At 37.5% G+C, this 27708-nt stretch overlaps 1 protein-coding gene across 8 annotated transcripts in view; it reads right to left on the bottom strand.

Moving 5' to 3' along the window:
- LOC128892055 (protein scalloped) overlaps positions 1-27708 on the bottom strand; it is a 215384-nt gene that overhangs the window by 141923 nt on the left and 45753 nt on the right. The window lies entirely within an intron of this gene.

Raw genomic sequence — 27708 nt, 5'->3', positions numbered from 1 at the left:
TGCAGCACTGTACTACCTGCACGCATCAAAATCAAACTCGCTAACTCGAAGGAATATGCATTGGAAGGAAAATTAAATTTCCCTTGCACATGATATTAAAATTATTTTACTATGAGATTTTTATCGTAAAAGTCTCAAAAATGTTAAACCTTCGCGCCTCCAAGCAATTAGTCTTACTCGTATTTAAAGAAACAAATAAGTTTTAGCTTCAAATGCAAATGAAACGAAATGCGAAAGTTTCGGGTTAAACTTGCTCACAGAATGTGTAAGAGTCAGTTTTTATAGGGTCAGATTAGACCCGGCATCTAACGCGCAAACGAGAATCGCGCAGCTCATGGTTCCACGTTTAAAACGACCGACGCGAAGGGGATGGAACAAATATAGCGATCTACTTTAGGCACACTCGAGTGGTCTGTTAAACGATACCCTTGCAGTACAGGCCACTAAACATGCATCCCATCGAAAAACCGTCTGCTGGCAGTGGCCTGCTTAATGACTTCGAGTTGGGTCAATTTTTAATTAGTTGTGATATAACTTATCTTTTCCTGCTTGATTATTTGTGTATTTATTTATTTACTTCGATAAACGAGAATTGAACGTCCAGGTTTGACTAATGGAAAATTCGTGATACATCTAATAGATGAAATCACGGAAATTTGTGCATTCAGAAGTTTGTTTACAAATGTTAAATCAATGTGACAAGATCGAGTCTGATCAAAACATGTAAAGAAACCTATTTCCTTAAAAAATTATGTGGTATTTTTGATACAAGGTAGAACTTTAATTTTTAGAGAAAATTGGGACTCGAACGTGTGGAATAATCGAAGTAATCGATGCAATGAGAGTAGCCTACATAACATATTGGCGCTGTTGTACCCAACGTCAATTATTGGCGATAACTTATTGCTTAGCTATCATCCTCTTCTCTTGTCGACATCATGCGACGAACGAGATTTTTCTGCAATAATCGGGACTGTACTATATGACTGACTATAAGCTCATAGGCGAGGAGCTTAATTTGTTCTCGTGGTGCGTTATTAGGGAGAAAATGATCGGTTCACCGCAGAGTTTTCAGCTCATTGAACCGACGGGAACCGCGTTAATAGGTATTGTGCAGGCGAGTGCGAGCAGAAATCAAAGCGCGCGTTCGAGGAGCGACACCTCCAGGGGGGACGACAATGAACCTTTTCCGTTTTCACGATCGTAGAAAGCGGCACAGCCTCGTAAATTTGCCGCGTCGCATCGAGCCCGATAATTAAGGCGAAGCGTCGTTAAAGACACCGCGGGACGCTGTTTCGGAACTTGGCCGTCGTCCAAGGAAAGAAAGACGTGTGCCAGGAACACGTGCGTGAAGTTGCCTAACCCGTGAATCACGCTCTTGAAGCGGCGTTGCGCCGCTGAATTTCTGGTGCGCGCGGCGTCTTCGCGCGACAAAATCAGTCACATACCCGCGAACCAACCAGTCGTCTCGGAAACGCCTAGTTCCAGAATAATTCTCCTGCTTCCGAGAAATTTTCTCCTACATTTAATGACATTCTCCGCTGGCCGCCCACGCTTCTAATTAGCTCGCGTTTATCATTTAAAGTTAGCGTCGAATCGCGAGCTCTTTCAGCTCGAGTATCGAAACGACTCGATGTGTGCGTTATAGTTGGACATGCTAGTACTTGAGAATAGCCACAATAAATATTATTCAAAAAATCTTGGTTCTCTATATACATGTATCTCTATTAAGTTGTTCAGTAATTGCTCGCATTGTTCCTTTAGTATGCTTGTTTCGCAGCAGTTTATTTGCTTCTAGCTAACTGTAAGTGTTGCATATAGTTCGAAATTTGTCTTTTTTATTCTTTAGATATGATATCATAACTTTTGGATGATTTAATATTATCTAATTTTCAGAGATTTAACTTATAAGGTGTGGAAATTAATTCTGTATACCTATATTCGATCATTTATATTATAACTTTTACATGGTTTCCATTTTGCTGCATTACAGCACCAACACTCTAAGTCTCAACCTAATGGACATTACAAGGCATCTATATGAACTTTAGTAGAACAATTATTACAAGTACCAAGTACACTTGTAATGTACTAGAAGAATAATAAAAAAAAAATTTCTATTTAACAAATATTGTATGTAAACATATATTGCAATGGTCATCATCAAGTAAAAACTTGGGTTATGTTAAACATACTCAATTGGACTTATATGTATATACTTAAACTAAAGTCACAAATGATTGACCATAAAGGCACAGAATTAATTTCCATATCTAATAATATTTAAAAAATCTCATTAAGTTTTCTAACTATCAGTGAATGATCGAATCTAATTCAAATACAAAACTGTCTAAATTGCTGGCACCGATAACCAAGCAGAAACCTCTATCGCGTCTCGCGTAACGGTTTGACCATTGCAATAGAAGCGGAAGTTACTCGAGAGATTTTATCTTCCACTTCATAAACGGAGCGGTTCAGGCCTCCTTGGTCTTGTAGCAAGCGCGCGTTTATACGGGGTGGTCCATCCAACTGGAACCGCTCGAGTAACTACAATTGCTCCTAACCGCTGTAGAATCGTGTTTACGAGTCGATTCAGGAGAACGAATCGAAAAAGAGTAAAAAAGAATCGAGAAACTAAGCATTTAGGACGATAAAATGAAATAAAACGCAACGACAACTGTTCGGTTAAAAGAATTTTTTTAAATTGATATGGCCGGTTACTTGTAAGTTCTATATTTGTTACTTGTAAGTTCATACAAGAGCGTAGTGGCACACTTCCAACTTGAACTGACACAGGTAAACGATCTACTCCAATATTCTAACAGCCTGTAAAGTTTCGTTAAAATGTAGAAGTGATAAGTGCGTATACCGCAAAGATTGATCGAAAAAACGAAATTTGGGAAGGTGAATCTCGGTTCTGTTTAGATGATCTTGAAATTAACCCTCGTGGTCCTCGTATTGAAGAAGTTGTAGGCTTGGAGCCTCTTGAGAGCTGGGAACTCACGCTCGCAGTGTAACGTAAGAAGATTCCCTCGAGTTTTCCGACGGGAAGCGCTTTCGCGTCGGCCCGTCAACGTCGGAAATATTGTTATTTATTTAAACGTTAACACTCCCGGGAAGAGATAAACGGACAGTTCAAAGAACGCGGATGAAAAGCCCTGCGAACGACAGGGCGGAATTTTAGATCAAAGAAAATTTCTTGATTCTTTGGATGCCGTTCGCGCGCAAGAGTCGTCTACTTATGCGCCCATTTAAGCTCACGCTTACGACGATTTTCCTTCTCCCTTTTCCCCTCTCTCTCTCTCTTCTCGCCTCTACAAGCTGTACGAGTACGAAAATCCAAAGTGTCGCGGTTTATCTTATCCACGGTAAAATTTAAATCCCATCTCGGGAGTATGGGCGGAATGGTGGCTCCGTTTTCTTCTTCTGCGAGAGGGGAAGAAAGAGAGAGAAAAAGGGCTGTCCTCGCGTCGGAGGTCCGCAAGGTGAGCAGATTGTCGGTTGGCTATCGGAAATATTTTCCAGCTCCGAGAATTTATCGGGCGTCTGCCCGGAAATATTTGAAAATTCCTTCGACGCTGAAGCGAGGCGACGGGCATAGAAGAGAACGGCTGAGAGCCTAGGTGCTGGAGGTGCTTTCGATCTACGATATTCTTCACACCTTAATTAATATCGCGATAGACGAGATTTTCCACGAAGCGACAAGACGAAATCGCTTACAACTTTAATCTTTCACAAGTCGACTAGACTTATTCAAGTTTTTTTTTCATTAATTTTATGCTGAAAATTAATTTACGTAAATAGATGGCACGTGTTTAGAGAAGAGCAAGGTATCCAAATGTGAGGAATTATCCCATCGTTCATGCTGGTAGCCATTAATCATACAGTCAGTCCCATAAGTATTCGTACCCTCTATATCTAATGGAAATACTTTTTTTTTAATTGTATTATTTAAAGTCGCATGCCCCCTTAAGGTATTAGCGACCAGATTTGTAAGATACATTCGAATGGGGCCTAACGTATAACATATCATGCTCAACTTATAGTTTTAGTCATTGTCCTATATGACGTTCATTATTCATATTTCTTTTAGAAAAGTTAAAGTGGTTCTGCAAGATATGAAGTCGTGAAGTTATTGTTGAATAGTCTTAGGTTGATTCAATATTCTCCTTTGTTCGTATTTTCAACATTCCGTTAAAATATGTTCCATTTTTATGGCAGAGTTGCAATTTTCGCTTATTGGTTTATCTCCTTTAGCCATCAGGTATGAGTGTATCAATTTTGAGTGTTATTGGAGAAATTGATCAAAAATTGCATGTTATTTTTGTCAATGTATTCGAACTATGTTGCCCTATAAACCTAGAAATCCTTTCTCATAAAAGATTCACAATAATTTGATGTTTTTACTATACATGTCGGCCATATCGGACCCGTCATTTTGAATCTTCCAATTCTGATATCAGATTCGAAGTTTGTGGCCCAAATACCTCACGAATACCAAGTTTCATAAAAATCTAATAACTTTTTAATATACATGTCATTGTATGCATTACATGAATGCATATAAACACTTTGCGAAACAGCAAACAAATCGTTCTAGGATCAAAGAAAAAATAAAACGCTACGGTCTTATTAGCCAACCCAGCAAACGTTACCGGTCGGTAAAGTGTTAATATTAAAGTTGATTTATCGTGAGCATTTTAAAAGAACATTGCAACTAGGAAATGGTGGTCACCGGTGAGCACCGTGGCAGTGAACGCGTTAAAAATACGTCCACGTAGAGGGAGGAGAGCAGCTAACTATTTCGACGGTAGACGAATTGGTGACGCAGTGGAAATGAAGAGAAACGACAGGGCCTCGATAGCCACGAGCGCGCCACCCTTGGTAATATAAGGTGGCGGAATAGATTACGACCCTTCACCCTCGATAGTACTTCTCCTGTGTTTGGGGCCGCTCGCTGCCCTTATTGCGAAGACCACGAGTTTATTGCGAACGACTCTCTGCTCCGTCCACGAACCTACCGATTTATGGGGACACATAAGCGCATACCACGGACAAATTTCACCATTAACGATACCCACGTTTATTCCTCTTTGGTCAGTTTCTTGGTATCACAAGAACTGTCCTGGAATCGTGGTTCTGGGTGAAATATTCATTTAAGAAATTTAAGAGATTTCATAAAAGAAAAATGTTGTACGTGATAAAAGTTTGATTTCTGACGAGTAACCGCGAGATCTGAATACAAATTTCATCACATCATAGGTGACGTGTCTGTAGACAATTGAATTTTTATATAAAATCGATCCGATGGTCAAATTTTTTTATCGAGGATTAACTAAATACTATTTAACACTAAACCGACCGGTCAAATGACCGGTTTCAAACTTTTGTGTATAGTTCTTATATACAATTGTTTCACGTATTATTCAGTTTAGTATGACGTGAAATTTTTTTTTCCTCCAATTGAAAAGTGTCTTTAAGACCTGTCATTTAATCGATCATGGTAGAAGCAGGTGCAAATGAAATGTCGGTAGGTTTAGTGTTAATACTTATTTAAAACCAAATAATACCTATTTAAAAAAGAGATCTAAGTTCTAGGCTTTAATTAGCATTAAAGGAACAAAGAGTTTTTTTAAAATAGACTTCAAAATTTTTTTTTAATAACAAAATACGTCTGTCAACGTAATCCTAAAGAACACTTGAAGATCATCGTTCAGATTTAATTGCAACCACTAATACTTCTATTTAAAATAACAGAATCGTACAGATACACTCCACTTAAGCTTGACTAGAAAACAGAATCGCAAATCTCCTTTAAAAAAACCCGTTATACAAGAACATTATGCATTATATGTTCTATAGAAGAACATTCTAAAATATAACCAACGTCCTACAAGAGATTATTCTCATCGAGTTGAACATTTCAGGGTGAAAATCATAACTAAAGAAATTTTTGCTGGTTTGCTTCTAATTAAAATGCAAATTCCCTCACGTCGGCAAATCACTCTCACGTTTTAAGCTGGAAAAACTGATGTTTGAAATCCACAATGAGCGCTGCTGTGTGGCGACCCAGAAGCACCCCCTTCAGAATCACACTTGTTGCGCGACGCCCTTGATCCGTAAAAGCCACCCCTTCGGGGCTGCCCTTTCACCGGACAGAAGATCGAGTATTAAAAGAATTTACGAAGCAATCGTCGACATTCCTCGTACGTGCCTCGATTACGATTCTCCCGCGAAAAAGGACACGCTGCAATTTTCATATAATATAATTTACTTCGTTCACAGACGATGGAAACCATTGCTGAGGACCGGTAATCATCGAGTTCGTTCGAGATCGTTGGAAATTTTAAAATAGAATCTTTTCATTGAAGGGATAATCGAAACAAAACTTTTTCTTGAAGTTGTGTGTATAGGAACATTTAATTCTTCTTTTGCATTTGGAAGAATATAGGAATTATTTATCAATCTACAGATTGAAGGTTAAATTGTAGTAATTACAAGATGTGATTACAATAAATCTTTCCATTTCTATCATTCATTCTATCCAATGAATGCTGTTTATTAAAACATATACAAACAATTTTATTTTTACACATTAATATGCATTTAATAAAATACCCTACTTGAATTTTTAACTGCTTTTAATAAATTAGCTTCTTTTTAGGGTATCTGAAGTGTCCTTACCCCTCAAAACCGTCTTGTAGACACAACTATAAAAAATGTAAAGGTAATTACAGTTACAAAAAGTAAGGCACAAGACTCTTTCCACGAGTTTCACCTGTATCGTATGGAAGAATAAATTGTAACGGTTGGATACGATTTGTTCGCAGCCATCGTCTTTTATCCTAATTTGAATCTTACGAAGCTACAATATGCGCGCTCTCCTATCCAACCTTCGAAGACGGATGCAAGGGGCGGTTACTGGAATAGTAAATACGCTTCGCTCCCCTCTAAACTATTGGCTCTTATTGCGTCTCTCCAACCGAATTGTTTTTCGAGGGGGATAAAGAAACGGGGCGGGGAAACGATCTACGATGGCACTGGATCTATCCTATTTATCCTCATTTCATTAAAATTACTAACGCTGATCTCCTTCGAATATGTAGTGACCGTTGCGCAGGAGTTGGCGAAGCACTCACAAACTAGAGGTACTGCGGAGACAGGATTACTCTCGCTCCGCCTAATAAGGGATAACAAACAATTCGAGTATTCTTTATAATTATAGATAAACATTATTAATTTAATTTGCAACAAATAGTGAAACATTTTCATTTTATTTAAATTTTGAAATGATCTAAAACTACATGTTTGTCAGTTTCGTTTCAAACTTTATCAAACTGTAAACAGTAAGCACCGTGTCTTATGGATAAATAGACTTTGACGTTTCGCCAGCATCGCAGAAAGCTTCTTCAGGGTTCAAATGACACACTGGTATCAGTATCGATAGATTGAGTATCTTATCCAAAGGACACACCTTGCACCCAGAAGCATCAATTAGTACCAACCATGCAACGCTGAGCCGTGAAAGCCTCAAATATCCAATTCGATATCGTTACACGAATCTCCGTGCAATCCATCGCTATATTTACTTTATTAAATAAATAATATTACAGATTTTTAATAACACGCGCAAACATTGATTCGAAATAGCCGTGAGTGTAGCTGTGAAACGTGGTGTAGCTGCTTACGTAAAGCGGTTTTCCACATGGAAAAGGTAATTCATTCTGCAACGTTAAAGTTCAAGGTGCAGCTCGAGCAACGAGCGCGCAGAAAAAGCAGATATTAACTTTTAGCAAACTGTACCGCGTTTCCCGTTGTGAATTCCGGTGTTAATGACGCCCGTCCGATTAAAATTGGCCTGTTCGGTTGACAACGGTGCAATTAACGTTTACAAGCGTCGTTATGCACGGAATCGTGGACGTTAAATGTCAGTCGGGCTTCCGCTCGTATTCAGATTGCACTCTAATTTAATTGTCCTCGTTCTCCGAAGAGCGCTCTTTTCCTTCATAATTCCAGCAATTTTGCGTCGGCCGTGACGTTGCAAGGCAGAAGCGAGACGAAAAGGATGCGAAAAAGAAGAAGAAGAAGAAGAAGAAGGAAAAAAAAACAGAGGGACGAACGAGACGATAGGTAGTTTGAAATTAAGTCGTCGAGCGACGGAAGATCGTTAATTGGTTGAAATTATCATTCGCAAATTCACGCCGCGAAAGGTGGGAAACAATCCAACGAACGAGGCGTCCGTCGAGGAACTCGCAGACGTGGATTTATTTTTCGTGATACGATCAATCGTAAGTGAAACAAAAAAGGAGGGGGGACAGGGAAGAAAAAAAAACGACGAACCGTCGCGGATCATTTGCCACAGGATGAAGGAGTCGACGGTGGAGGCTTCCTGTGGAAGAGGCTGGGCGAAACACTCCGCCAGTTTGATTTATGGCTAACGTACCGAGTTATCGCTTTGCCAATAGTGGAAATCGAGGAGAAGAGCGCTGTGAAGTCGAGGGTGAAAGAAAAAGGGTTTCGGAGATGAATCGATGAACGGGAACGTTTGCTTCGCTCCTTGCTTCCCTCTTCTTAAACAATCTCCCTCTTAGTTCCTCGATACGCTTAAACACGGATATCGACGTTCAAATAAAACATCTTTATACATTTTTTTCAAAAGCTTCAATTCGATGGTATCGTTTCCTTTTTGTTTCCACTTACTAGATTCATTGATTTCGTTCTCCAAAACCTGTACTAATAAGAACGATTATTTCAAGAATGTACTTGTAGATTTGATATGTCGTTCAGTGAAATCTAGACTGCTCATTATATATATATATATATATATCATTTTCACTTGCCAGAACGATTAGTGCAAGGATGTGCATATACATTTTATATGTCATTAAGTGAAATCTAGACGTGCTATTACATATTCCGCAATATTCATTTAAATTCATATTTATCATTCTGAATGTTCATTCAAATAAACTAGACAGTAGATCATACAAATGAAATTATATTCCTTCGATGTAAAATAGAATCAGGGCCGGCGCAAGGCAGGTTCAGCGCGGAACCTGGTCCTGCGTTTTGAAAGGTCCCGCGTTCTACGGAAATTACCCAATTAAAAGGCACCTATCTTGATTAACTTTTTACAAAATGATGATATCAGTAACGGGTGCAAGACAATTTTTTAGTAGTGATGATTCAGTTCAAAGGAGTAACAAAAACCATCGAAGTATTACTATTTAATATTCATCTTATAAAAAATATATAATATGTAACAGCATTTGTAAATAAATAATTGCTCGTTGTAAAATTTAAGTGTAGGATTTGAATGTAAATCCAGGCCCCGCAAAAGGTCACGCCGGCCCTGAATAGAATCCTATAAATTTTATTATGTCATAAATTCATGTAACACGTTACGAGTATTAATAGCTCATTGAATAATTGTTAGGGTATTATATGACATATTTAATGACACTGTTATTAGTTTATCAGTGCAGAATTTGTATTCCAATGTCCACTAAATCGGTAAGAGGCAAATAGTTACATCATAGCTTATTACATAATGATTAATAGTACATAATGTGGCATTGTTGTTAACACTGCTATTAGTATATCACTGCGGAATTTAAATTCCAATTTCAATTACATCGGTCTCATAATTCGTTACATGATTATTAATAGCCCGTTGTATGGCGCATTCACTAACACTACTACATATTAGTGCATCATTCCGGAACATAGATTATAATTTTTATTAAATCGGCAACGAGAGAATAGTTGACTCATAGAACATTACACGATCGTTAATAATCCGTTACATGCAGAGTTTGACCCTTTGCACTCGGATGTCACGTACGAAGAGACACAGTAAATTGAACAAACATTTTTAGCGATTATGCAGGATAAATTGGAAGCTTTTCATTCAAATGACACGATGAAGCAAATCAAAATATAGTATATGTATATACGATTTAAAACGTAAAGCATAAAACAAAATGTTGAGAAATGCGATAAAATAATGTACAAATAATAATAATAATGCGATGTAATAATGTTTGTCGTTTAATGGTGTTAATCTTTATTATTCAGGAAAGTTATAATAAATATAAAAAGTTATGTCTTTAAGAAGTGCTTTGACACTTAAATTTAGGATTTTTCAAGAAGTGTAGTTAAGTATAGTGATTTTAATTATTTCTATGACTTATAAGTTTAATAATTTTTTTAACTATTAATTATTTGTAATTGTAATAAATTGATTTATTTACAGTACAGTGAAGTACATTCAGTGGTGTCGCCACTTAAATTAGATTAGGTAAATTAGCAAACCTAAGATCGTACGTTACCATTAAAATTAAAAATAATAGCATTGGAAATAATAAGACATACAATGTCGATTTTTCTGTCATGAATATGTCCTTCGATGTCGGAAAGAGATCACATGGTTCCGAAGTTACTATTTAATGCGACACGATTCCTGTCTGCGCAGCGTGAAACGATATGGTATCCAAGTGCAGAAAGTTAAATTGCAATTTTTGGAGAATTTTATCGAGATGAATCTAGCCCAAGTCCGTTTCATTGGAGTGAAATTAAACGAGAAGACCTCTGAGCACCACTGAAGACCGCTCCGAAGGAAGAACAGAGCTGGCGAACGAATGCAGAGGTGGGGGACGGAGAACGAGGAAAGGTGAGTGGGTGGGGAGAGGAGGGGGCCAGGTTAGGATGCACCAGGCCAGGAAATGCACTTGACGCAGCGTCGTCGTGGAGGATGAGTCATCGGAGATACGGAAAACCGGTTCGCCACGGCTATAAGCCTTTTCGTCCCACCACACTCCGCTCCGCGATGCAACCAATTCTCTCCGGCGAGTTCTGTCACTCTTTCTTTCCTTCGCTCCTTTTCTTCGAGCAGTCACCACTTACCTACCTCGGCTGGGCTACCTTACCGCCTGGGACTAAACCTGGATCTCGGCATCGTCAATCGTCACTTTGTCACACCGCGTACGCTTCGTACCGTTTGCACAACGGGTGTCCGTACAGGAAAGGGTCTATGCATGCAACAGACGACGGAAACTCGTGTACAGCGCTAGAATTACTGGCGCCTCGATGCAATGGCTAATTCAAGAGGGAAACCACATATGGTGGGTGTAGAAAGTATTCGTACACCGATCAATTTCCAAAAAAAAACCAAAGCCAAATATATCGAGCGTCTTTCACGATATTTGTTTTACAGACAAAAATTTACTTAATCTTTTTTTTTAACTTTGTGAACATTCTAGGTATTTTTTTTAAAGTACATTCGGTAATCTTTTCTAATCATTTCACACAGAAATTTTTGAGATATCATCTGTTCCCTGTAGCTACTTTTCGTTCGAGGCTATTATCGGTGGAAATTCTAGAGAACGCGATTGTTATCTGAAATTAACGAAACTCTATTTTTTTTACACTATTTTTTTACACATATTTTCTAAGAATATGAATTAAACTGCGGTTAGAAAAGTTGAAAATTCAATTTTTGAGAAGTGTTTAATAGGAAAGCATCAATTTTTACCGCTTTCTGTGCAGCATTTTGCAATAAAAATATACTTTACGCAATGGTTTCATTCCTATTTTTAATTTAAAACCGTAGTTTCATGTCAATTTCCAATTTCAGTTGAATTCCACCTTAACTTTCTATTATAATAAAGAATAAAAATGTTATACATTTTATACATTTTAATCGGAGTACTTTTTTCGAAATGTCATTGCTTGTTTTAAACTCCCCCTTTGTATCAAAGAAATAGTAAAGAGTTACTTTGTTTTCCTAATAACAAGCTACGATTATCAGCGCGGTCGTAGCAGATACTTAAACGACATCATATCGTGTACTCTCAATCAAAATGAAATAATCTAATATATTCCGTACCACTACTGTTTTATAAAACAATAAACTTTTAATAATGAACGAAATGATAGCAACATTTACATCTACAGCAATTATTCACCATTAGTTTAATTGTAGAACAGGTAATTTTACTCTGTCGATTTGAACTATCAGCTACAGCAAGATAACGCGCTCTTTTGCATAACTAATGATTCGACGAATAAATTACTCGTTCCTAATCTCGTAAACCTGAACAGAAATTAAAGCACCTATTCTTCAAACACAAAACGAGTCATAGGAAATAACGTTTGTTTGTCATTATCGTCGTTCCACTATTACGCGTACAATTAATCATCGCGAAATTGCAGAATCTACCTGAACGATAATTATAAAACAATTGTAAAAGTTATTATGTCATTTCCATTACAGTTCTCAGGTCATTATATTTTAAATATTTTATAAAAGAAACGTCGTTAACACGCGTGAAATTGGCGTTTTAAATATTTCACCATATTTCAAAAGAAATATAATTTTCCTGCTTAATAAAATACATTTTTAAATTAAATGTTCCGAGAAAGATCAGGATGGCGCACCGAACGGTTTTTAACGTTTCGTTCGCTAAATGAGAGAAATGTTCATTTTTTACAGCACCAAAAATGCAACGATTCTTGATAGCATAATCGAATGAAAATTTGTATTTCTGTATGAATCAATCATAATTACGAGTTACATTTCCGTACTTTTCTACATAAGCTAAAAATATCCGATCACGGGATGTAAAGCGAACGTCGAAAGCGAATTGCAATAAGCGTTGCATATAATTGGATAGGTGTCTGCACGCGTGGGAAATGAGGATCGCCGTGAAAGACCTTTCGCTGCAAAGGTCCTCGTCCTTTATGGTAGCACATCGTCCGAAACTGAAATCGCTCATATAGTTGGCGTCATCGTTTGCTCAACCAAGGCTCCTAACCTCCCTCAACGGTCGGTGGTAACCTTTTTAACCTAGCCGTCAGATCTGTTCCCCGATCCCTAATGGACGAGGCACTTATTATATCTCCAGGTGCGTGTTACTTAGAACAAGAGTCGCCGACTCTTGGCCACAGCAATAAATCCTGCGGGACGTCCTCAGGTAGACGATGCTTTGGGATCGTCTTACTACAAGTTACAGGGCTCTTTCAGATCGTATCCAGTGACGCAAGAATCTTCCAGCACCCAGACCTCTTGCCTCCAAGACAGCGCTGTTATTCTTCTTGCGATTAATCCACGAGAATCAACAACTTTCCTCGCGTTTCAGGCTTAATTGCTAATTCCATGTCAGCGAGAAAGACATTTAAAAATTTCCAAAGCTTCGATACTTTGGATTATTTACCGATGGAGTCGATACAACGAGTTATCCGTTAACACCGATACGTATCAGCTCGGGAAAAATGGCTTATGTCGTTGAATTGGTATCAAAGTGTTTGGTTTAACCAGATAGAAGGCAAACTAGAATAGAACTAGTCCGCCTGCATGTACGAAAATCTTTTCCTAAGCACGAGAAACAATCTTTACCCTAATGTACGAAATAATTTTTACTTCGACGTATAAAGCGGGCTATGCACTGATGCGTTCAACACTGTCTACGATGGATATGTCCAATAATCTGTTCTTTCCGACTTTCTGTGAGAAAATTTGCTCAATATTAATTTATGACGGTATGAGTGCTAAATAAAAAGTAAAGCGTTAAATTCACGTGGTGCAACAACTCTCTTCAAGATACCATTTAAATGAAGTATGCACGATATCTATACAAACACATATAAAATGCATACGCATAAATACATGCAGGTATGAAAAGTACATACTGCTATACAAAATTAATGTAGACCTTGAAAATTGAAAGAAAGACCTTAAAAAGTGAAACAGACTACCGTTGAAGTCCAATTCCTATAACTTTATTATATTCATGCATTAAACATCGCCTAATTAGATATGCTTAGTCTAGTTTAAATCTGAGCACCACGCAGTTTCAGCGCACGAGCACAACACAAACTAGTGGCCTCGCTACTGCTTCCTAATTGAAACGATTCAGATGTCCTATCCTGATCCACGTATCACGTTACAAATATTTTGTATCAATACATTTGGTGCCTCCAAAAGGTGACTATATCTGACGAAGTGATTCAGGCCTCTGAAATGCTCTGTTTCTAACAATTTCGTCCGTCTGTCGAGATATCACCTGTAGCGTTAGCCTCGAGGTGGCACCGAACGCCAATTGGTTCGAGGAAAATCTCTTTCTAGGCGCTCTTTCGGCGCGATGCATTGCATTTCGTTGCATAAACTTCGCATACATTGTCGTGCGGCGTTCTGAAATGCGCTGACCTTCTATTGTTTACCGACAAATCGCCGCTCGCCGCGGTTTCACTTCTTGCTACCTTTTGCACCGGTTTACCGATTCGAGGACAGAAAGAAGAGAGGAGAAAGAGGGAGAGAAAGAGAAAGAAAGAGAGCGCTCGTGCTCATCTTGCGAAGTCGGCACGAATCTCGCCTGTGCTCCGCTGCATCGATGCATCTTGACCTTTTTCTTGGCCCTTTCAAATGTCATTAAACCGGGGGCCGGCACGATCTCGTTAGAAAAGGCCTTGAGTGGAAACTCCGTTGCTTCATCGAGCAGTCTCCTCTCCGGGAGAAATGAAAAAACCGGACGAATAATGTTCGTTTGATTTGGCCACGAAAATACAGAGGAGAGGTTCGTACAGCCCACCAGGCGGAGGATTTTAAAAATAAGCTGCCTCCTACTGTGTACAATACTTCCGAAATATGATTTATGGTCACTTACGGGTCCACGTGCTCACAGGATGATGTTTGAGAAGGGATTTCAATTTACCAAGAATAGTGGTAAAAACGGAATCGACGAAGAAGTCTATTCGTGCAAGTCGAAGGTAATCCAGTAAACTAGAAAATGTTGTTTGTTATAACATTCTCTAGTCGTAGACTGTAAATGTTTATGCATTTATGATGTACAATAATATTAAAAACATGCATGAAATATACATCATATATAATAATAATAATAATAATACTTTACTTGCGGACTCAAATAATATGCCTTGATATCAAATACGATAACAGAAAACAAAATCAGAAAAAAGAAGATTAGCACAGCATATCATTGTACCATGCAGCATACCTATATACCATGTTCGGCTAAATTACGCTCACGCGAAGTTGTTGAATATATTCTATAATCAATATAATAAAATTGTTATGTCAAGACTGTTTTAACTCAGGTTAAGATGCGCTGCGCGGGGTGCAAGTACAAGATGGGGGTGACCGTTTCTCACAAGAGTAAAAAGTATGGTAAACAATAGAATACTGCGCTGCGTAAAAGACCGTTGGCAAATCTGGCGGGAAGGGAACCGTGTGTTAAACACGAGTTACCTAGATCACACATCTGTATTAAATCTTGGCGCTCAAGGCAAAACGCTTCAAATTTGCCTGACAGTGAACGGGTTAACATCCCATCTTCAGAATCAATTCACTTTAATTCCTTAGTGAAAAGTCCTGTCACCCATATATGGCTGACGTGTGTTGAACTATTCGATTTCGCTGTAATTAACGTGTCATCGATCGCTACGAAGAAGCAAATATATAAAAGGACTCGGAAGAGGTCGCAACGGTGGGTGTCCATTGTTTTGCGCAATCACAGGGTTGCAGACCGATAAATTAGAGTCCGAAATGAGTCGTAAAACGAAGCTGCGGTTTACGAGGTTCGTCGAAGCGGGACGCATTGCACTTTGGTGCAGGTTTACAAATACGCGGATCAATTCCAGGTTTATCGTCCGACAGCGGCGATTGGTCGACTCTCGGCGTGGCATCGACACGTAAAATGCAGTTGCACGTACGAATGCGAACATCGGTTCTACACGCACGTGTACGTGTTGCGCAGCCACGTGTGCGTATATCATATACATAATGCACATAGATTCTATATTCCGCGCTGTATATCACCATAATAATTCAGTCTCGAACGTCGCTCTCTCCACACTGACCGCAGCCTGCAGCGCCGACGAAATACGAGCAAATCGACCGTCGGGGATATTTTCTGCCTAGTTACGTAAATTAATACTAGAAACGATACCGAAATTATTGTTTAATCAAACGCAGACACCGGGATCCCATCGACCCCTGGCCAATCGCTCGACATCCACCCGAACGATGTATCCTCATCGATCCGATCATTCAAAACCTCATGGTTTATGCATCGAACGTTTTCAGAAGTCTCAATCCAACTCTCATATCCGCTGTATCGACATTTCTTCTTCCACGATGCATTATTTTTATCGCTTTCTATTAAACCGTTGCAAATTGAGTTTAAAAAGTGCTTGAAAATGAAATTGTAGTTGACACTAGAAAAGAGTTATTATAAAATGGACAGCAATCGACGATTATTAACACAGAGGAGCACGATTTGAAGAAAAATAAAAGTTGCGATGCAGGCAATTATAATCCTATTACTTGTTCAGCTTCAACATTTTTAAGGAAAGAAACGGTATTTAAAAAGATAATCTAAGTAGTTTGAATTTCTAAACAGTGCACCAGTTTTAGTATTACAGCTTATTAAAACTATACCTACTAATTGTTTAGTAAGATCCTGTAACATCATCATATCGAATAAAACCTAATATCTTAATTTTGCATTGGAAATGAATCCTACAATTGAAATTTATATAATCTAACGTTATTTTAGTAATTCTTTACAGAAAATTGTATGTAATTCTATGCAAATCCTCGATTAAAATCTTAAAGCACAACCGTTGCGTTCAAGTTTGAACTTATAAAATATGAAACAAAACGAGTCAGTTCTTTCAAAACCTGCCACTGTTAGCTTCTCTACCGAAGTCCAATCAATGAATCGTACACCACCGATGAGGATTTGTAAGAACTCATTAAAGATTAGTCACATTTCATTTGAATTACAAATATACATATATAGCTACTTATTTCAAAGTACGTATTACGCAATAAACGGAAAATAAATTAAGACTAATTTGCACAGATCGGTGTTTGACTTTTCTTACACGGGTTTCGACTTAATACTGGGAGCATATCTATTTTTGATTTCAGACTCTACCTACAGGAAACTATTAAGTGTGTCCTTGAAAACCTAAGAATGTTGTTATCGTTTCAGGAAATTTTCCGGAAAAGAGTGCAACAAGGAATCGTGAAATATTTATAAAAATAAAACAAACAGATGGAATGAGCGAAACGCCACGATGAAAAATCTCGACAGAATTTAGTGTCTCGATTATTCAACGATTTTTCTAAGAATCAGCAGTTTTCCACGCGGCTCGACTGGAGTGCTCTACGAGACGGCAAAACGGCAGCCGACGTTTATTTCTGCGATTCTCGGTAATTCCGATTACAAAGTGGAGATTACGAATTCGCTTGTACGAGAATTTCGCGCCAACCACGGTGTGTTACACATGTAGGAACGTGGAATACTCGGCGAGGGGACTCGTATGCTCGTATCCGAGCTACGATGGAAAACACTGATCGCCGCAGCCAACCGGCACGCAAAGTGAGCCGACAAAGGCGTCTTATCGCGGCTAATTTATATTTCAAAAGGTTACTGGTGCCATCGAAAGAACGCAGAAACTCTCGATGCTATTCGTGAATAAATTCTTTCGGCCGAAACATTTATCAACGTTACAGCGAATTTCGAGGACGAGCGGGAGTCGGGAGTCGATTGACTTTTCTGCTCTTTTTTCCCCCTGGTTGGCTTTTTTCATTCTTTGCAACGGTGATCGAGGTAAAAGTACTTAAATTCTCCTCGTTCGATTGTCCTCGCAACAGAGGATTGGAGTTCGTTAGCGATTACAGAGAATAAACTTTTTGAAAAATGCGTGATTTTTCACGTTTTTTTTTTCAAGTGCGATGGAAAATTGAAATCAGCGTATATATATATACCTTCATCATAAACAAGTTTATAAGGTGACAAAGTAAAAATTGCAAAGCATGCAAATATTGAAGTAACGTAAAAAGTGGACATTCGTTTTTTATAGACTAACTGTAAGTATAAGAAACATTACTAATAAAATGCATGAACCTTATAGTTTTGTTAAGTAGGCTCAATGTTTGCAACGCAATAGAATTTACATTAAAAATTGTAAAGTGTCCGAATATAAAAGTTACTCGCCGTATGTACAGTGGAGAAAATTGAAGCAATTAATAGCGGAATTGCTCGTCAGCGATGAACGTCCATCATCTGGAAGACCGGTTTTCATGGCTGAGTCACTCCTCGAGATTTTATAAAATTCCGCTAACAATGTACTCGTCAACTGGATTTTCTTGCTATTTACTCAATGGGGATTTTCTTCCTTTCTTGCCCACTTTCGACGCGGCGTGTGCACGACGATCGGAGGCGATTTTATTGAACCGCGCCTTCCAGGAACAAGTGGGATGCGGCTGGTCTCGCGCGAAACGGTTCTTTGAATTCTTTGTCGTCGTGTTTCGTTACCGATAATTGTTCCAGTAGTCAAACTTGGTTCGAGGTACAGAGTCAAGCAAATTTCACTTGCAGTTAAAACGAGATCGAGTGATTTACAAATGCATTGGAAATCTCTGTTTTTTATCGATCCCTCTGAGGGGACATGGCGAGTCTACCAGTTTGTTAAAGGAGACACTACCAGCTGTTTTTTACTGATTACAGGTATCCCTTATCCGATCGTATCCAACCTTCTTTTAGCTTATTCTATAAACTCTACATTACAAAACAGCGATGAGTTTTTATCAAAAGACAGATTTTTCAAAGTGCATATATTTCCTGAAAGTGAAATAATACGACTGAATCTCACCAATGAGACACACGCGTAATAAATTAGCACACGTATTTGCAACGATATTCATTGCTACACGTTACACGATATTAAGAATCAATATTAAACGCAGAATAAAATGATAATCACCGAAGAATATTTCATTTTATCCATTAGTTTACAAACTTTTATATTGTTAAATATCGAACGTTATTATACATCGAACAGCTTTCACAAATAACATTGAAAATTAAATATTTGCTATGTTAAATGATAATATGAAAATATTGAAATATAAAGCAGAAAATATTTATATATTTACGATTCATAAATGAAAAAGAAAAGATACGTGGACAAAATCACTGTGAAATAATTCTCGTTTCTGTGTAATATTTCAAGTTGCGTTACTTCGAATTCACCTGGATCTACGAGTTATCATGATTTCCCTAAACGCGGAAGCTCGTCGATCTCGGTGAGCGACGCGACGTACGGATCGCGAAACGATCATTTCTGGAGGATCCCTATCGGATCTGATCTTCAGCAGCTTCCATCTAATTGTAAGATTGATCATTCTGGCTACTGTTCCCTCGGTACATGTTTCAGCGTATAGATTTCTCGTTGCATATTGTTCAATTTCCCGCTCAGGATATCATGCATCATCTTTGAACTTAAAAATTATCTGTTCGATCTTCCAGGATTTCCGTGCAATGCGTCTTGCACAATCTTCGCGAATAGTCATAAATCATGTCGACGGATTGCGTGGGTGGCTAAGAAATACGCTTGTCTCTCGATGCATAGCTACGTTTTACCAGATTTTTTTCTTACGGTCACAATTCATATAATAATCGCACGGACGAGTAAAAGAGTTTTACCGTAAATCAAATCGAACGTGCCCGAAACACTTTCCCGGAAAACCGAAGAAGCGTGATTGCGTGAAAAATGTGTTTCGAGCTTTGATATGTCTTTGATATTTTACGTTAAATATTGCTAAAGGTATCTGCTTTTTATTTTAGAGAACGATATCTTATAGAATTAATAGATTATAATTAATATTGTTAGGTCGTCCTAAAAATTCATGTCACTCATACTTGTACTACTCAAATTAACTCTTTGATGCATATAATTATTCCCTTACACTACGCTGGAACTCGGAAAAAGCACTCAATTTAACAACGAGCCTGACTCGTGATTTAAAAGTTTGGCCTAAACCTTTCATCACGAATTAGACTAGTGATAACAGTGCATGGTGTTATAAATGAAAAATAAAATTCCCGCTGCACGGAAGAACAGTGTCAACAACTTGTTAACGTGTTTTCACTTGTACACATGTCTAATTCCACTTATTGGCTTGTAACATTAGTTCATAGTATTGCCACGTAAATAGAAAAATTTTAAATAAAATAGTAAAGCTAAGCAAAAGTGGGATGGTTTCTAACCCACCTAATTGCAGAATTAATGTGAAACATACTCTTAAATGTTATTTAAAAAAAAGGTAATCTCTCCCATTTTACATTTTCCCACCTTTCTAACATAGTTGTTATATCGTCACTATAAAATTTCTCTAGTTTTTTAAATTAAATATTGACACAGTCTACAGTACGAACTTCTGGGGTGACCTAATAGTTCATAATGTTTATATAAGAGGTCTTTAGTTTTATAAAATATTTTTAAAACGTTTCCGACTCTTCCTCGGTGAAAAAAGAGGAAAATCTAGGATAAAGTTAAATAATTTAGTGTATATCTAGGAACAAATCGAAGAATTACGATTTTAAAAGAAGAAATGGAAGATAAAGTAAGTCCCATAAATATTCGTACCCTCTATGTCTACTGAAAAAATTTGTTTAGATTAAATGGTAGGTTTAATGTTTCCAACTGTATGTTTGTATAAATATGTTGATGTATATATAAATATATATTAATAAATATAAGTATATTTATAAATATAAATATAAATATATATAAATATATATGTATAAATGTATAAGCTTATTCATACACATATTTATAATGAAAAATTCATTTGGTAATATCAAAACTATTATTTAATTTAGTCAAACTACTTTAATAGACAAAGGGGATACGAATATTTATAGGATTGACTGTAGAAATAAAAGTATACTTCGTTATATTATATAAAACTTTTCAATTAAAATTAATATAGTAGAGTAAGTGGAATGAGCATATCTCTTGCACTAGCAATATAAGCTGTGATTCCATATTATTGAAAAATTGGTAATACATTGTATCGAAAGACTTCTACGTGGTAAAAGTCTTTCTCGGAAGTTAATGCACGCGCTTGGCTGGCATCCGATATCTTAACGCGGCAGAATGCAAATTTGTCGTTTTCTTGGCTCACTTAACGTACAAAAAAAAAGAATACAACGATAAACTTAAATATTATGCATACGTAACCTGACTTCGCATATAATAGTGGCTCTCAAAAGTGTACAGGGTGGCTAAAAAGTCTGAATGATCCAAAAGACTTACCTGAAACAGAAATTGAAAACGAACGGTTAATTATTTTCATTGAACATTTAAATATTTTGTATTATTTGTATCGACTATACATTCGTACATACTCTTTTCTTTCGCTCTAACGATACTATAAGGCGTCATAAATTAGACAGAAACTAAGTATTTTAAAGCATATACTATATATACTGTATAATAGTCCTAGCATATATGCTTTGTACGAGATATCGTGCAATGTGTATTTTTTGGTAAGGGGGAAGGCAAAATTGAATACTGTTGATATATGTACTATCTACACGGATATATTGTCTGAGTAGATTGGGGGTAGTTTTTGGTGGGGGCTCATAATCTAATACATAAGCTAATAATGCTCAAATTTACATACGCATAACTTTTTAACCATGGGGTTGCTAGCATTATAACTTGCATTTTTGTATTCTAAGTATCAAGAACTAATTAATGATAAAAACAAAAGTTAATACTTTTGTGTGCCCGAAGTAAAGTTTATTCGATTCTACTTTTCTGTAAATCAAACAGTAATAATGCCAGAAGTACAGTTAATGAAAGGAGCCATCAATTCGATGGGACGCAACGACACACGCCTTTCCGTTATTTCTCGTAATCGCCTACGTTTGGCTGCTGGCCAACACGGAGACCCTGGTTCCCCGAGAATCGAAAATAATCACGTCTTCCGCCTCCACATTTTTCTCCTCCCTGAAAACGCACCGCCAATAAACGCTCCGAATCGCAATAAAGCTCGGGAGACATTAACGCACATAATTAAGCGTTTCATTGCAACTGTCAATAAACCTTATCGTTTCCTGCGCGGTCTTCGGCTACCAGAACGATGAAGTTTGCGGTAAACGTAATGGCGAAAGCGCTCGAACAACGAGTCTCGACCAATTGAGCGTATTATTGCAGTCGTTAGTTGACTGACGAACCGGTTCGGTGCAACTGATAAATTAATTATCTCGGACAACTGCATGTGTCGAGAAGCTAAACGATAAGTCAAGGAAAAGCACGGATCTCAGTTTCGTGTGTGTAAGTGTTCAGTGTCGTTGAAAATGCATGGGTATCGATATAAATTCTTATTATCGGCTGAGTAATCTAAGTGGAGCGTAATTAATTATATAACATTAATTTGTAAACACAGTATCCCACTTACGTTATCTGTGAGTGCATTGTACACATTATTGAGATAAGCCATTAACAGCTTTTAAATGGTCAAAGATATCTCCGCTAATCGTTTAAAAGTTCATAGTTTTCGAGATTTGCAGGATGACACTGTTAAGGTACTTCTTTCCTAATTGTACTAATCAAAACAAAAATCAAATTGAGAAAGTACTAATAACGATATATTTTCTGTTATAAAATTCTTAAATTATTATTTGATTATGATTTTTAATTAAAAACAAAAATGGTAATAGATTGCAATTATTATTATACAAATACCATACTACTTAGGTGACCCTGATAATTTTACTCCAGAACATATTAAACCAGAATGATACTTTCTTTTTGCATATTCAATTTTACGTGCTATTCTTAATAAACTTGAAAGAATATAAATATTATTCATATCAATCCTAATTCTTTTACCTTCATCAATTTTTAATAATTATAAAATTGAAACAAGTATATTTTATCCATTAAATCAAATTATATTCTGAATATTTGTCAATACATTCATTATATTAACATGATTAGGAGCTAACCGAACTTTAGACAATTGTTTGCATTTATATACTTCTCATATCTTTTTATCATACCATTATTAAGTATACATAATATTGAGATAAATTAATATTCTATTAACTTAGTGTTATAAAGTTAATTCTTTCATTCCATAAATAAATATTAAATAAATTAATGATGTTGACAAAAATTTCTTCCAACACATATGGTAAATATTATTTCATCATATCGAATTCGGAGTACTACACCTCGAATTCGAATTACAATTTAGTGCATATGTAGTGCATATATAAGAACATTTTATATTAATGATTATTTACCTTAAAAAAATAATTGTTTATAATGTTAACCTTAGCTAAAGTAGCTCTTCAAATTTGTCTAGCAACCGCTGTACAGCTACACCCTGTATTATTTCAATGCATAAAGATATTTAAAGAAAAGTGCGTGTGCCAATACTCCGTTTACTCCCTGTACTACACAACGAACGAATGCGTTATCCGACAATAGAAAATGGAGCCGAGAAGTAACAGCGTTAAGCAAATTAATCGCGTTTTCTAATAACGTGATTGTGTCGACGCAGCGCGGTTGACCATTCGCGCAGGGTATACACGACGTATAATTTTGCATCGTATTGCGCAATGGCCTGAGCGCAAAAATACACGGACTATATCGATCGATGTGTAATCGATGAATCTAATAATGGCCCCGATTATTCAAGATCGACGTCTACGCGCCGGTACAATCGCGATTCGCCAGATGGGAAGGTATTTTCTCCGGTGGTTGTAATACAAAGGTAGGCGTGCGCGTGGGCCCGTGCCTATCCGCGATTTAAATATTTAAACTCCGCTTAAACGTCAGCGAAGCTACGCTGCCATTATTCGCTCGAGTAATAATTCCCGTCGGCAGGTAAACTCGCCTGGGAAAATCAACCGACTGTGAATCATCCTCCCACTAACTGGCCAGAACGCTTGGAAAGATTCTGACCACGCTTTTCGCCTGTTCCTCGCAGAAAACTGCGATTAACACCTCGAACTAATCGTGCAAAACCTGTTCAAAATGCTATTCGGTTGTCACACTTTGTTCTAAGGTGGTTTGTTAAAAAATGATAACAATTCATAACCTTCGAAACTTAAAATTCAAATTTTAATACACATCTGTGTGAAATATGGGTTCAATTTACCGTTTTGTTTGCTAGATATGTTCACTTGAATTTCGTGAATTTTCGACGCATTTGACAGGAGTCTTATGGCAGTCGACGGAAAAAATGAAATTTGAATGATACTATTTACTGCAAAACAATTGTACAATACAGATCGAAACCAAAAATGAACGGAAAGTAAATTAATGAGTGTAGAGTAACATATTCCAATTTCGGCAAACTTGCCCGTATAGTACCATTATGGTATAAATACTAATTCGAAGTATATAAAACAGGGTGAATACCATTTTTTTTTTCTAAAAGCAATAAATAACACATTATTCCACACCGAAATTTTTCTTGACTCCGCCAGTTTATTATAAGAAAATGATTTCATTCCTATAAAAATGAATTTTGAATAACGCACATTTTATACTTTCGAAATTCCGCTTAACTTTTAACAAACAATATTGGATGACGTGCTCTTTACAACCAATTAGTCGATCCTAGAACTAATTCTTACATCGCAAACCCTATTACTAGAATTTGTAGTTTTGCCAATAGTTTACGCGACAGCTCAGTCTTTTCTCAATCAATCACCATCTTGTGAAACGTTCCGTCCTTTAAGCTATTTTAAATGACTCATTTTGTACGTCCATCTCGTCTTCTCCCTCGATTCTTTTAATACTTTCGTTACTCTCGCTTTTAATACACATCCTTGATATTATTATTGTAACGCTGCACAAATACATACTTGCGTTTTAAACACTGTAAATCAATTTTACTCCGTTGATCTTAAACTGTGTCCATATCACCCTATCATTGACATCGTTGTGTCTGTTTATTTTTGCAATCGCTTTTCGTAATATTAACAAGTGCCATGTTTTAGCGCTAAAAATAATATTGATATGCTCGTATAATATACACCTGGTTACATTACACACAAAAAAACGGTATGAATTTTTCCTCTTTCATTTTTTTTGTCATATGTACCATTTACGAGAAAAACGCTGGCTAGTAATAGCCTGAACACCCTGTATATATTTGTATATGTCGCAGAAAACAATTCATTTAAAACTCGTTTGAAAATTCTCAGAATTACGATCACAGAAACGTCCAGTTCTCAAGCTGCAATTTTCCGTAGCTTGCGCTATTTCACACCGCGAGAAAGATAAACAAAACGCTCGTTTCGAAGAGAAGTCTTTAACTTAAATTCTTCTACATCGAGGCAGGCGGTTCCACAGAAGCGACTTGGTGGTTAGAAGATTTGTTAGTCATTGGGAAGCAGATTTTAAGCGGTTCAAGGATCAACCGGAAACGAGATAATCGAAATTGCACGCGAGCCAAGAAGCCAAGCCGAGACGGCCGACTTTGTGTGTAGAAAGCAAAATGCATTCAGAGTCGATTCCACGGTGGGCTTAAGCCACTTGCCAAAGTCCCCACCATTGTGGAAACTTCATTCATGGTTCGCGCGGAAACGTATGCAGGTGCGCGTTTATTAGGTCGCCGCGTCGACGCGACGTAACGTACAAAAATATCAGCTGGCGGGAATACGGTGCCGTTCACGACTGTTCGAACCGCTCTGTGTTGGGAAATACAATATCCCAAACCAGCGCTTCTTAAGAGGGGAAATAGCTTTAGGCTCAAAAAGCCCGAAAAGAACAGTTGCAAGCACAAAACGAAGTTACGAAATCTTTGTATTCGTTAAATCAATGTTTAAAAAATGTCAGCTCATAGAGAATGACAAAACGAAACTTTCTTATATTTACAGTTTATTCATGGGATGCTTAGTTTCGAAAATAAAAATTGAAAACATAGAAGTTCGTTGAACAAATTGAATTACAGGAAAAAGATCTTCCAAGTTTTCAATTTTTATTTTCGAAACTAAGCATCCTATGAATAAACTGTAAATATAAGAAAGTTTCGTTTTGTCATACTCTATAAGGCGATATTTTTTTTTTAAATACCCACCCACTTCAATTTTCGCACAAGAACTCTCAACAAAATTCTCGAAATTAGCTTATTTTGAGGGGACCTGGAGTGGCCTTACCCCTTAAACACCTCTAAAAATGCAATTTGCAATTTTTTAGAGGTGAGAATAGGTTGATATAGAGGAAAGACACGCACCTAAAGTAAATTTCAAACTCTATTGGTTTCAGATGAAAGCTGTTTGCCTTCAGAATGTACACAAACAGTTACGTCTGACGGTGATCTCCGATGAGTGGCAGCTGATATCATCCATACTTTCCGAGGAATTACTTCAAAAAAATTACAATATTTATTTGAATATATGTATAAAGTGTTCTCAAAGTTTCGATAAATTATATATATATTCCTTTCTTGAGAAAAAAATTCATACATATCACTAAAAAAATGTAGTCCTAAATCTATTTCCCCCTTTAACACATTTGTATCATTCGCGCATTTTGTTGTTGATTTGTCGAGAAAAGGGACACTTTATCAATGTGATAATACTCATGTAACTTTATGCGTTGACCATTTCAAGTCAATACTAGTACTTATTTTTGCAATCCTGTGCAGATTTATTTTCTTTGACGTTTCATCTTCGGAAGTAATTTATTTAATTTCGTAGTGAAAAATCCTGTCACCCATGTATGGATGACGCGGCGACCAACGCGTTAAGAAGATTGACAAACGCACATGTGCGTTCGCAGTCGACGCTATTATTTTTCTGTAGTCGCATATATGAGTCCATAGCACTCGAAGGAGTTAATGAAATGTAAGCGAATTAAAGCGCGACGGTACGGAGATACTGTCGGCGAGAGCGTAATCTCCGTAAAAATGTTGTAGGTTTCGCGAGAAAAAAGTCACAGGAGAGTCGACGCGACGGCGACGGTGAGGTCGAGTGGACGAGAGCTGCGCGGAGAAATGTCGGACGAGGCGAGTGGAATAAAAAGGTTTATGGTTGTTTCGGGTGCTCTATCTTTAGGACCCACATATCATGCCACGCTCTCGCTTCCTCTCCGCCCCGATCCCCTCGCTCTCTCTTCGTCTTTCTTCTCTCTTTTTCTCTTTCCACTCGCCTCACGACCCTCCTGGCTGAACCCTCGACTGAGTTATTTCACGGTTAAAATAGTCGAGTATTCCTTCCGACTGAGAGGTTGCCGTTCGTGCAGTTTCACGCGAAGAAAATGCTCGCAACCGAAGCACGCGCGCTGCATCCGTTCGCTCTATCCATTAATTTTTTCGCGAATTTTCGAGGCCGAGCGCCGAGCTGCGCCGCGCGTCGCGACGTTTCTTCGTTAATAGCGCGCTTTTGGGGACTGGACACTCGACGAACCCCGAGCTTTTCTTTTCGGTGCTCTTATCGGGCTATTCCAAGAAATACTGCGCATTTGGAAACCTTGATTTATGTGAACCTCTTGCACTGCGCTGAAACTCGGAACAAGCTGTGCCAAACCCGCTCGAATGGTCGCACTAACAACGAGCCTGATTCGTGATTTTCAACTTTGATCTAAAATTTTCATTACGAGTCAGACTCGTGAAAATAGTGCAAGGGGCCAATCTTTTCACGCGTGAGCGTTTATTGAACATACTCGCGGTTTGTGAATAAGTTTTCATAAAATAAAAAACATTTTCTTCAGTTCTTCTTGGTTGTAAGCATAAATAAGTATAAATACACGTTTGATTACTAGACTGCGGATCTTTATGGATTTATAAGAAATTTGAATGTACAGGAATCTACAAAATGCAAACAATATGCAAGAATATAAAAAAGATTGAAAGTAAAGCTCATGTTA

Source organism: Hylaeus anthracinus, unplaced genomic scaffold, assembly GCF_026225885.1.
Source record: "Hylaeus anthracinus isolate JK02 unplaced genomic scaffold, UHH_iyHylAnth1.0_haploid 12002, whole genome shotgun sequence".
Taxonomy (NCBI): Eukaryota; Metazoa; Arthropoda; class Insecta; order Hymenoptera; family Colletidae; genus Hylaeus; species Hylaeus anthracinus.
The sequence above is the reverse complement of the archived record's forward strand: the minus strand, read 5'-3'. Positions and strand labels throughout refer to the sequence as shown.